The sequence below is a fragment of the Megalobrama amblycephala genome, linkage group LG22 (genome assembly GCF_018812025.1).
Source record: "Megalobrama amblycephala isolate DHTTF-2021 linkage group LG22, ASM1881202v1, whole genome shotgun sequence".
Taxonomy (NCBI): domain Eukaryota; kingdom Metazoa; phylum Chordata; class Actinopteri; order Cypriniformes; family Xenocyprididae; genus Megalobrama; species Megalobrama amblycephala.
Window position 1 is genome coordinate 12,354,740 of NC_063065.1, and position 12,425 is coordinate 12,367,164.

General features: G+C 35.3%; 1 protein-coding gene across 10 annotated transcripts in view; it reads right to left on the reverse strand.

The window, feature by feature from the left end:
- Window positions 1-12,425, reverse strand: part of zfhx4 (zinc finger homeobox 4) — a 293,522-nt gene that overhangs the window by 105,572 nt on the left and 175,525 nt on the right. For all 10 annotated transcript variants that reach the window (XM_048174499.1, XM_048174498.1, XM_048174497.1 and 7 more), the window contains one exon: window positions 8,333-8,442. The gene's annotated coding sequence lies outside the window, so the exon portion shown is untranslated. The remainder of the gene's footprint in view (window positions 1-8,332; window positions 8,443-12,425) is intronic.

Below are 12,425 nucleotides of genomic sequence, written 5' to 3' on the forward strand. Positions count from 1 at the left end.
GAATTTTAGGAAACAATATAAAGTGATTTTATCATTGTGTTTTTCCACTTTCTTTTGAACTGTATTGTTAATTTCATCTTTGCTTAAGTGGTACAAAATGGTAGATTTGTATAACAGACCAAAAAAAAAAAAAAAAGAGAGAGAGAGAGAGAGAAAATGAAATGAGTTAAAAGAAAGGAAAAAACATTGACCATGAGCATTTCAAATGAGACAAAGTATGGACTCCTCTCTCGTTCTCTCCCTCTCTTTCTCTCTGTCTGTCTCTCACCACAAACCGCAGGCTGTTCAAGGCAACTTAGAAATCTCTTACATCTGGAAGAGTCATAATTCATGGGATTTCTCTTGACAGCCATGACAGGCATAGGGGCAGCCAGAAACAACTGTCTCCTATGTTGTGCTATTTGCACAGAGGCAGGAGAGGAGGAGCAGGCACAGGACCACATCCTTCTCCAGCAGATGCGAGCAGCGGAAGCCCTTTTATACTTTGCCAGTTACTCCATGAATAGGCCTTAAATATTATATAGACAGTAGCTATTGCTTCCAAACAGAAATTCCGGACTGTCTGCTAAGCTGGAAAGCACATGAGGGTCCATTGTTCTAGCGCAGAGGTCACGCCGCGCTCTCTGCCCGGTTATTCATCTCTAGGATTTCTCACATGTTGGACGGAGATTAATGATTGGAGCTGCACCCCGCCGTGCATGAATACGATATCATCCTTTGGCCAGGGATTGGCTTTTTTTTTCTCTTTTTGGGGGGTGAAATTTATACCGAGACCAGGCTGTGTTCGTTTTGAAATGGCCAGGCAGGGAATGGCAGGAGAACTGCTGAAATCACAACAGTTGGCGGTGAAGTCCAAACCAGGTCCAAACAAGGTGCTACTACCTTTGAAATCATTTATAAACCCTCATGTCTTTTTAATGGCATTTCCTTTCTTTCACTGAACACAAAAGAAGCTGTTTTCTTTTCCATACAATGAAAGGGGACTATGAGCTTTAATGCTTAAAATGATTTAAAAAAAAAAAAAAAAGACCCATAAAAGTAGTTCATACAACTTTCATATTTTCAGCAAATAATTACTTAAAGATTAGTCATATAGAGGGAAAGTTACTTTTAAAATTAATGCATTCCAATATGACAGCAGCTATTTGCACTAAGTGAAAATAGTATATTTTCTTAGCAATAGATGCTATTTAGTAAAAATAGCTGTGAGCCTTACTCGCTACAGCTGCGCCACTGAAAATGCTGCGCATCATTTTTAAAACTTGAGCGGCTCAACCAGACATTGGTGGGTGGAGCTAGTGTAAGGGACGCACTTAGTGTAAATAGACACTCCGCTACAGTATTGCGTTACTCCCTAAAAAAAGTAACTAATTGCGTTAGTTACTTTTTTATGAAAAGTAATGCGTTACATTACTTTTGCATTACTTTTTGCATTACTACTCACCTGGGCTGGGCTTGCTTTTCTGTTATTTAATAACAAAAAAATATATATATGTTTTTGTCAAATGATAAGGCCCTTCCACACCAAAAGTGAAATGAATAATCAGGCTGAAAGAAATGCATATTTACTCCTGTACAGTAGAGGGCGCAGCTCAAACAAACCTTTAAGCTGTGCTGCCATTCTGGATTAACTCCCTTGGGTTGGCGGCCACGCCGGCGTGATCACCGCGTTTTTTTTCTAACCAGTGTGAAAGAAACTCAAAATACTCTGTCAATGTTGCACATACAATTAAGAGTTATACACCGCGTTTTTTTTCTAACCAGTGTGAAAGAAACTCAAAATACTCTGTCAATGTTGCACATACAATTAAGAGTTATACACCATTTTAATCTGTGGAATATCTTCTTTTATTTGTGTACACTCAGAGTAACAACAAAAGCTTGTGCTTTTGTAAAATGAAGAAAACTAACATGATGCGTGATCTCTCGTCTCCCTCTGAACGAACTCCAATCTGATAGTTCTCAGAAAATGAACTGTAACTTAGTGAATACTAATCCAAAAAAATTAGACATATGTATAAAAAAACGTTGAAATGTCAGGTTTTAAATCGTGTAAGTCAAATCGAAACAAATATTCTCTCTTTATGTAATCTGTATGAAAAGAGAGCCATGTGAGAAGTCTGTGATTCAGCTCATTATCCGCTAATGCGGCCACGCCCACGCCCACGGAGCCAGCGCTATTCAGACGCAAATTCAGTCAATACATGCATACATCGTCTCAATCGTGTATTTACTGTCTTGAAAAGTGTTTTGAATAGCCATAGTTAGCGATCTCTGGCCTCTGTTAGTTCGGTTAGTTCCTGGATTGCCTATTCTTCTTTAGCAGGCATTTGTGGACAAAAGGGGCAGAGCGCCTTCCGGCTGCAAGTATGAATTGAAAACACAGTATCCAGCGCTCATAGTAATGACAATAAATCCTGAATAAATATTACTCCTCTGTATAGAAAATTGACAAACATATGAGAATCCATCAATATTTCTCCAAATGTGCATGCTTTTAAGCTAAAAGCCTATATGAAATGCCATAGAGGTAACATAATTGTTCAGACACTTTGCATCACAGAAATACATTATATTTTAAAGAATATAATAGAATACCATTATTTTAAATTGTAATAATAATTGCTGTTTTTTCTGTATGTTTGATTTACACCATGATGAGATTTGAGACATGATCAACAGAGGGTTTTTTCACAGCCTACCTGACTGAAAGAGCTCATTATTTATGCAGCTCATTAGAGCTCTTTATGCGATTATTTTGTCTTCTCAGGTGAGAATCACCCATTATTCATGATGATTCACGCCTCCACGCATACTGTGTTTCTTGACCAAAGATGTTTTAGAAAATTTAAATCTCTCTATTGTTTTATATGAACAAGCAGGCAGCATAATTTTTACATCATTCTGAAGTAAAAACTCTAGTCTACAACCTCCAAAACCCAGAAGTCTTGTGAACACAGATTTAATATATATTTTTTGGCTTTATTTCAGTGACTTAAGTTTTTAGTTTTTTCAATAACCACGCATAAACGTAATTCCTTCAAAAACACAAACATGTACATACATGTTCCTCACATATTATTGTAGCCTAGTTTGTGCTGAATACAATGTAATGACACTTTTTCCATTAATATGTTTATGAACAACTGAAAAAAGCACAAATGTCAGGGCATGTCAAAACTTCTCCAGGGTCCCAAAAATCCTCAGACCCCTGAGGGTTAAAGAAGAATAGGATACAGGAGAAGGAAGTTCAACACACTTATTTCTAAATCTAATCTAAAGTAATTTTTACTTATTAGTATGTTTGAATTAGATCATTGAAGGTCAGCAGCAAAGACATTGCTTAATAAAGTGAGATTAAATACATAAAGTATATCTGTGTAATTTAATATAGTTCATTATTACAGGTTTGCATAAAATTCTGAGATTGCATTTGACGGGTTTTATTCATTTTGAGGAATACCAAATGTTTTCCTCCAACTGAGATGAGTAAATGCATGTTCACATTTAGTCTAGAACTACAATACCCATCATGTTCACACAGCGCACACAACACCTCTGAACTTTATTTCTCTCAACATGGGGACAGAAGAGCTGTCAGTCAATAAATGTGAAAAAGTAACTGCATTATTTATTTGAAAAAGTAATGTGTTACTTTACTATTTACTTGATTAAGTAATCTGATTACGTAACTCGAGTCACTTGTAATGCGTTACCCCAATATAAATGTTTTTCTGAAGTGTGTTCAACAAAAAAGTAGTCCATTCTAAACTGTTTAAAGGAATTAAATAGCGTAGTGTGGTGTACAGACTAAAATTTAAGTCAGTATTTGCTGAAAATATGCAAGTTGAAAATATGCAGGCAGCAGCTCAGACACTCTTTCTAACATCTCCTTTTGTGTTTCACAGAAGAAAGAATTTTTTTTTAACGTCTATTTATGAGAAAGTGCAATCACAAGTGAGGATCCCTCATGGGGAAGCCCTGGCTTAGAGTTTCCATGTTGGCCTGGCTGGTTGATGTGGAGCATATACTCCCTGATGGATGATCTTTTGGTAGTGGAGATAGTCTTTCCAAAAAACTACTTCACTCTCTCTCCCCTTTCTCTGCTCTCCCTTTTTCTCTCCTTCCAGACACCCCAGCATCTGACCCTCAGGCCACAGGGGTTTAACAAAAATCCAGAGCTGCAATGGGTGAAACCAGGACGAAAAAGCAGAATCATGCCACTAAAGACAGCGAGAGAGCACCTGCAAGCACCTATAAGAAAGACAATGTGCATTTATGTATAATAGGAGAAGGAAAAAACAAATATAAGGGAGAAACTATTTTTGTCACGTGACCACATATTTTAAAAGGGCCCATAATTTACAGCTGCTTTAAACTGAGAGCATATTTTATGCTTTACAAACATCTTTAAAAAAAAAAAAAAAAAAAAAAAAAAAAAATTATCCAAGCACAGAAGTATATTATCATAGATTCATAATTCAAAGGTTTGAGGACGGGAAGATTGTTTTAAAGAACACTCACCAAGACTGTATTTATTTGATCAAAAATATAGTAAAAACAGTAATTTGTGAAATGTTGTTACAATTTAAACAATGTTTTATATTTTTAATAATATTTGAAATTATAATTGAATCCTGTGATGATAAAGCTGAATTTTCAGCATCATTACTCCAGTCAGTGTCAGTGTGACATGATCCTTCAGAAATCATTCTAATATGCTGATTTGCTGCAAAAAAAACCCCCAAAAAAACAAACAAACAAAAAAAACATTTCTTCTTACTATAACTATTGAAATCAATTGTGCTGTGCAATATTTTGAGTGGAAACGGTGATACATTTTTTCAGGATTCTTTGATGAATAGAAAGTTCAAAAGAACAGCATTTCTTTGAAATAGAATTGTTTTGTAACAATATCAAAGTATTTACTGTCACTTTTGATCAATTTAATGCATCTCTGCTGAATAAAAGTATTCATTTTTTATTTTTTTTAAATTAAGTAAATAAATAAATACAAAGAATAGTAGTGAAAATGCTGTGAATGGCCAAAGTTTAAATTATTTAAATAATTTAAAATGATTAAAAATGCTACATTTTGCTAAGATTACCCATGAAACATTAAATCAATTTTTATTTTTATTATTTTTTTATTTTTTACCCCAATATGGTAGTTGTGGGATGTTTTTGTACAAAATATGATTACGAATTCTATAACAATTATTTAATATTTTGTGTGTATTAAAGATATATATAGAGAGAGTGCTATGAAACAACCTGGAAAGAGTGGTAAAGCATATTCAGTAGAAAGGAGTGACTCAAATGGGCCTGGTTCATTGTAAATTTCTCAGACCAGTTATTAGACTATAACAATATTGTAAATGCACACATCTTGACCTGGATATCTTATCTTAGTTACCACGGTTTAACAAGATAACTGCAGGGAGAACAAGCAGGTGGTGATGTAAATGTGTCACACGTACACATACAATGAACAGACCAACAGCAAAGCTAAAGAAACAAAATCGATTGTGAAAATCATTAACAAATACAAATGACTTTACTTAAAGAAAAAAAAGGCTGCAAAATTCCAAAATTTTGCCTGTTCTTCATTTTCCATGAAATAAACAGTGCAAATGCAAAGCTCATTGCTATGGTTGTTTGTTTACTTGTCAGTTTTTCTCTGTATGGTTTTGATAATACACTTTCGGGAAGAAATGCCAGGCTTTTTCCATCCACCTGTTGACAAATGACAGATGTTGCCTTGCCAGGCTCTAAAAAAAAAGGTAAAAAAAAAGTCTTGTAAAAGTAGTCCATTTGGGTCATTTAGTAATGTCAGAGCCATGACCTAGTGTTAAGCAATAGTTCCATTCATGTTGAGCCATGATGTTCACATAGAAGACAGGTTTCACAGATTCTGGCCCTTATCCTATTCCCCATTTCTTCTCTCTCTCCACAATCATTTCCTGTCTCATCTTCACAATCTCTATCCAATAAAAAAAAGTGACAAATGTCCAAGTTGTGCATATCTTTTGTGACAATTATTGATGGCAGCCTGCTGACTGTGCATTCTGTAGATTGCACCAATTTCAGTTTGCTTATGATTAAATGTTTATGTGCTGTTGGGAAAAACACTTTGGTCCTCATAATTTAAAGCATAGCGTAGAATGGTATAGAAACAATTTTTACTCCGAAATTGCTAGTAAATTTCACAAATAAATACACAGAAACGGCAAGTATCATTTAATTAAGCATTAAAAATTAGAAGTAGAAAAAGTACTTTTGTGTAAAACATACTTCAATAATCTTTATTTACAGTGTAGTTAAATTATATAAAGTTACGTATAATATAAGCTAGCTACACAATTACATTTAATTTACATATTTAAATATATGTATGTTTCATAAAACAATAATTTAAACAAAAACATTCATCTGCTCAGTAAACGCAGAATGTTCCCCTAATGTTCTTATTTGGTTATTTTTAAAGAACTAATTCCTAATGTTCTAGAAACATTGTTTGTTTTTTTAGGTTTTAGTTCTTTTAAACCATAAACTAACATTCCCAGAATGTTTTCAAAACCAAAAGCAATGATTCTATTTCCATTAAAAAAAATAAATAAAAAAAAAAAAAAAAATATGATGTCTGCTCTGGGAACAGTTTGAGAACTAAAACTAACATTTCCAGAATGTTCTGTGAACCTGAGTGAGAAAAAAAATAACAGCTTTTACCTAACATTTTCTCTATAAACAGACATAAAATGCCTGTGCAAGGACTCCAGTGATTTCAGTAAATCATTTTTGAACAGATTCTTTTAAAATGTCCAAACTAAATAATTAGAAAGTTTGATTAAACCCTCAGTTTGCTCAACTGTAAAGCTGCGCATGATATAATGTGATATAAAAACAACATATTATTCCCTACTTTAAGAAAAAGTGACTTGTTGGAGAAAAGCTATTTTAAAAAAACAGCCATGCCATTGGAAATATAGTAAAGTTGGACATGTTGCTACTTTTAGTTAGTTTCTCCCCAACAATTCTCTACCTCAAAGCATTTACCAGCATCGTTACAAATCATTCTTTTGTATTTGGAAAGAAAAAGAGAAGGAATGAATTACATAAGCTGAGTTTGCACCTTTCGTTTCAGTGTTTCAGTGAGACAATGCTTTGCTGCACTGTAAGAAACTGCAGGCAAATTCACGAAGACACATCTATTTCGAGATCAAACAAGAAACCAAATAATAAGAATGACGGCAAATTGACAAACACGCTCCCCCTCGAACGTTACCTATTGACTTCTGTTTTAAAATACAAAAGCGAGCAAGCCGTAAAATACAAGCGCGCTTTTAAGATATATGACAGATTCAAAAACGGGCGTGCTGAGTTTTGTAGAAAGATGACATTACATTTGCCGAAAAGAAGCTGAAGGATCTTTTCATGGGAGAAGAAAAAAGAATGAAAAGAAAACAAAACGGAAAGCCTGTGATCACTGTGTTTTTGACATCGCTGAAGGTGTTTTTTCTTGACATAAGAAAAAGTAAATGAATATGTATTCAACATACACACACATGAGAGAGAGAGAGAGAGAGAGAGAGAGAGAGAGAGAGAGAGAGAGAGAGAAGGGCTCAGGGAAAATTGTGAAAACTAATGCTGTAATGTTGGTTTCAGTATAAATATCTGCTTTAATTTTGCATCAGATACCCAGGCGATGACGGGTTCAGGCTACGGAGTCTGCTGCTGATTTGTATGTTTAATGCGGCGCATATCTCTTCCTTAGATACACTGCCTGTGTCATGCTTAAAACAGCTGCAGGCGAGCAAGGCAAATGAAAGAGGAAAAAAGGTATTTCCTCTGCAGATATACACAGCTACTGTCGCTCTCTCTCTCTCTCTCTCTCTCTCTCTCTCTCTCTCTCCTTCTCTGTCTGAGCCCGTTTTCTCCTGTGAGTTTAATGTGTTGGCTCACATCACACAAATGCACTGTGTACGCCATAACTCTGCCTGGGCCTCTCGATCTTGCGCCCCACGCCAGGAAATTAGCTGTGGCATTTCCAAGAAAAATTCCTTCTAATAAAACGACTCGAGTAAATAAATAAACAAATCAGTGAAATATTTATGCAGCACGCTACGTTTAAAAACTGTGCCAGGCAGGCAAAGTTGATCCACGGTTATTTGCCTTATCGGGGAATATCTAAACAATCTCCTGAGGATATTAACCAAAATACCAAGATGTTTTGCTTTCCCATGCTGCTTCGATATGTGATGTCTGGATATTTGTCATGTAGTTTATATGTTATATCTTAAAAGAAGAATGAAATTAACTCTGCAAATCATACCGCGAACGGGCCAAAGCTGGAGTCGGCGTCGGCAGAGTCGGGTTGTGAGCGCGTTTAAGCCTCAGATGTAGGTGTGATTCAGTGCGAAGGGTCGACAGCAGCATGTACCCCTGTGGGAACGCACACACACACACACACACACACACACAAACCATTACTGGCACCACAAGGACAAAATCACACAGATGAAAATAGCAGATTCGGCATAAACATCTCCATTCTCGCCGCTATATGCAGCGACTATTCCTAGCCATCAAATTGATATGCATTAAAATAAGGCAGAGTGCTTCTCTGCCCGTCTGTTTTGATTGCCAAATTTATTTGCTGAATCATTTTGATTACTGTGAGCGCCCGGGCAGGGAAACCAAGAAAAACGTCCGTGTGCCGTATTAACGCGAAAGCAAAGTGGCCATGGTAATGTTATGGCATTCCTATGTATAGAATCGCAAGCATTATGAAGCCTATGACAGGGTCACGCCAGTCACAGGCAAGCTGGGGAAAGGTCATAAAATAAAGCATCACTCGGTCTTGCTTTATATTCAGCTCTCTTTTTCAGTACTACTGCAATTCCACTGCGTACAAATGCTGAATGATTTGCTCTTTTGTAACTAAATAAAAGGATAAGAGGAAGTGGTTCTAATGCCCCTAACTCCCATTTACTTAAATGTGTTTCTTTAACTATGGGCTCTTTTATGTCTCATAAATAGATTTTCATTTAACAGATTTTTTTTTTTTTTTTTTTACATTTTCTTATATGAAGATCAAATCAAAACTGTCATGGGATCATTTATTTATGCTACTTTTCAAAGACCTATACTATTTTTTTTTTTTTACTATGTCACAGCAATATAAGAATATGAAAATCCATCATAAAAATATCATCATAGTTTTAAATGTGTAAATGTGAACAAACAATTTCAATATTTACTGTCAGAAAATTGCTTTAAAAACTATGTGAATTGCTTTTACAAAGTAAATATTGAAAAGTTTTGCTTACATTATCATAGTTTTAAACATAATTCAGTTTTTTAAGAAATGCTTTACACAAATTACTACAGTTGTATTATAATTTCCATTAAATTGTCCACTCAAAAGTTAATGTACTTGTTAACAGACAGGAAAAGAAAACATAAAAAAATGAGGTAAATATCAATTTTAATTGCAACCAGAATATTTTGTATTGTGCATTATTCCCAATCAAGCTGCAATTACACCCAAGTATGCAAAAATCGTGAAAATATGTGTTAAAATATGCTAACCATAAAATAAGCCTCAAGCAGTGAGGAGTTTTTTTTGTTTTTGTTTTCAAAAAATGTTTAAGATGTAATTTCTATCACAGAATACAATACACTTAAAGGCACAATATGTAAGATTTTTGGATTAAAATATCCAAAAGCCACTAGAACAATGTTACATATTTTGTTGACTTGTGTACTTACATTATCCCAAAAGTTTCCAAGAATGTTTAAATTCAGAGAAATTAGCCATTTTAACCAGGACACAGATTGTGTCCATGCATCCTCTTTCAATGAGATCACACCCGCGTTACCCTCGGTTTCCGGTTTTATTTTGTAAAAACCACGGAAACACCAAAGACACTTTAATATATTACATGTTTTATTAGACAGGTGAGCAACTGTTTAGATACATTCATCGGCAGAAAAATAATCATTGTTATATAGCTCAACACAGTAAGTCTTATTGTTTAAATCTTGTTTTCTTGATTTACAGCGACCATGCCTAATATTGATCTAGCTTACTGCAGTGTGCAACAACTGTCTCATAGTAGCCGCCGAGTGATCGTAGACTAGCACATTAACACTCTGAGGGCTCTTTTATGTCTCATAAATATTTTTTTTTTTTTTACATTTTCTTATATGAAGATCAAATCAAAACTGTCATAGGATCATTTATTTATGCTACTTTTCAAAGACCTATACTATTTTTTATTTTTTTTTACTATGTCACAGCAATATAAGTCTCATAGTAGCCGCCGAGTGATCGCAGACTAGCACATTAACACTCTGAGGTCTGAGGTATCGAAAGGTGTCTAAAAAAACTGAGGTGTCTAAAAAAACGTTGAGATGTCAGGTTTTAATTCGTGTAAGTCAAATCAAAAACAAATATTCTCTGTTTATGTAATCTGTATGAAAAGAGAGCCATGTCAGAAGTCTGTGATTCAGCTCATTATCCGCTAATGCAGCCACGCCCACAGAGCCAGCGCTATTCAGACGCAAATTCTGAGGCAATACATGCATTCATCGTCTCAATTGTGTACTTATTGTCTTGAAAAGTGTTTTGAATAGCCATAGTTAGCGATCTCTGGCCTCTGTTAGCTCAGTTAGTTCCTGGATTGCCTATTCTTCTTTAGCAGGCATTTGTGGACTAAAGGTGTACAGAGCGCCCTCCGGCTGCGAGTATGAATTGAAAACACAGTATCCAGCGCTCATAGTAATGACAATAAATATAGAATATTACTCATCTGTATAGAAAATTGACATAAACATATGAGAATCCATCAATATTTCTCCAAATGTGCATGCTTTTAAGCTAAAAGCCTATATGAAATGCCATAGAGGTAACGTAATTGTTCAGACACTTTGCATCACAGAAATACATTATATTTTAAAGAATATAATAGAATACCATTATTTTAAATTGTAATAATATTTCACAGTATTGCTGTTTTTTCTGTACGTTTGACATACATGGGTTTTTTCACAGCCTACCTGTCTGAAAGAGCTCATTATTTATGCAGGTCATTAGAGCTCTTTATGCGATTCTTTTGTCTTCTCAGGTGAGAATCACCCATTATTCATGATAATTCACGCCTCCACGCATACTGTGTTTCTTGACCAAAGATGTTTTAGAAAATTTTAATCTCTCTATTGTTTTATATGAAGGAGTAGGCAGCATAATTTTTACATAATTTTGAAGCAAAAACTGTAGTCTCTACTCTAGTCCATTTCAGTGACTTAAGTTTTTTGTTTTTTCAATAACCACGCATAAACGTTATTCCTTCAAAAATACAAACATGTACATACATGTTGCTCACATATTACGGTAGCCTAGTTTGTGCTGAATACAGTGTAATGACACTTGTGTCATTAATATGTTTATGAACAACTGAAAAAAGCACAAATGTCAGGGCATGTCAAAACTTCTCCAGGCCCCAAATCAGCCTCAGACTCCAGAGGGTTAACAACTTTCAACACACAAATGTATCCAATATGATATGAACGTTTGACCGGAAGAAGCGGAAGCGGCAACTGCGGCATAATAAAAGTTCCACTTCTCTCAAGATGTTTGTCGTGCTCTCATTAGCAATCACTCCCACATCACTCGGCCCTGCTGCTTCATACTACAGTAACGTTAATAATCACATCCATGAACATGATTTCTGCCCAAGTCCTGTCCGATTCTTTTCCACCAGCTATAGACGTGAAGACAACACCTCCCATGATTCCACAAAATTAAGGCGTCATCAAGCTACGCTTTTGTTTTAAATAAGCAACCTCTAGTGGGAACTGCAGCCAACAACTTATTGCTTGTGCTCGCACTCGTGAGTGAGAGACTTAATGTGATTTAACGCCCAGTATACTCACGTTGAAGTTCTTTTTCATTCTTTGCTTAGAAGTCAAAAGAAGTTGGAAATACCTTTGAGGCAATATACTGTTAATGAACATCCCGACGCCGTCTGCTGAGAGCAACGTTTACATGAATATGTGAATATGTGCTTCACGCATTCCTCTTAATACAAAAATAAACACACAAAAAAAAATTATAGAGTTGAGCAAACAGCAGTTAAGAAAGCATCTGATCATGGCAATGTGAATATGTTTGCACCAGCCTCATGTTGACAGTTAAAATTACACTGTTATGATAGTTTAATTATAGAGTATATTTGATACTAAAGACTATATAGATCTGACTTTGTGAGACTTTAGTTGAGTGTAGTAGAAAGTAGAACGGCTCTTTCCGCATTATCCTGAACACTGGATAAGTATTCTATTCATGTGTCATTGAATAGACGAGAGGCTCTCAGAAGTATGTATAAACGTTTGATTTTCCCGGCAAAAACGTCACCTACACA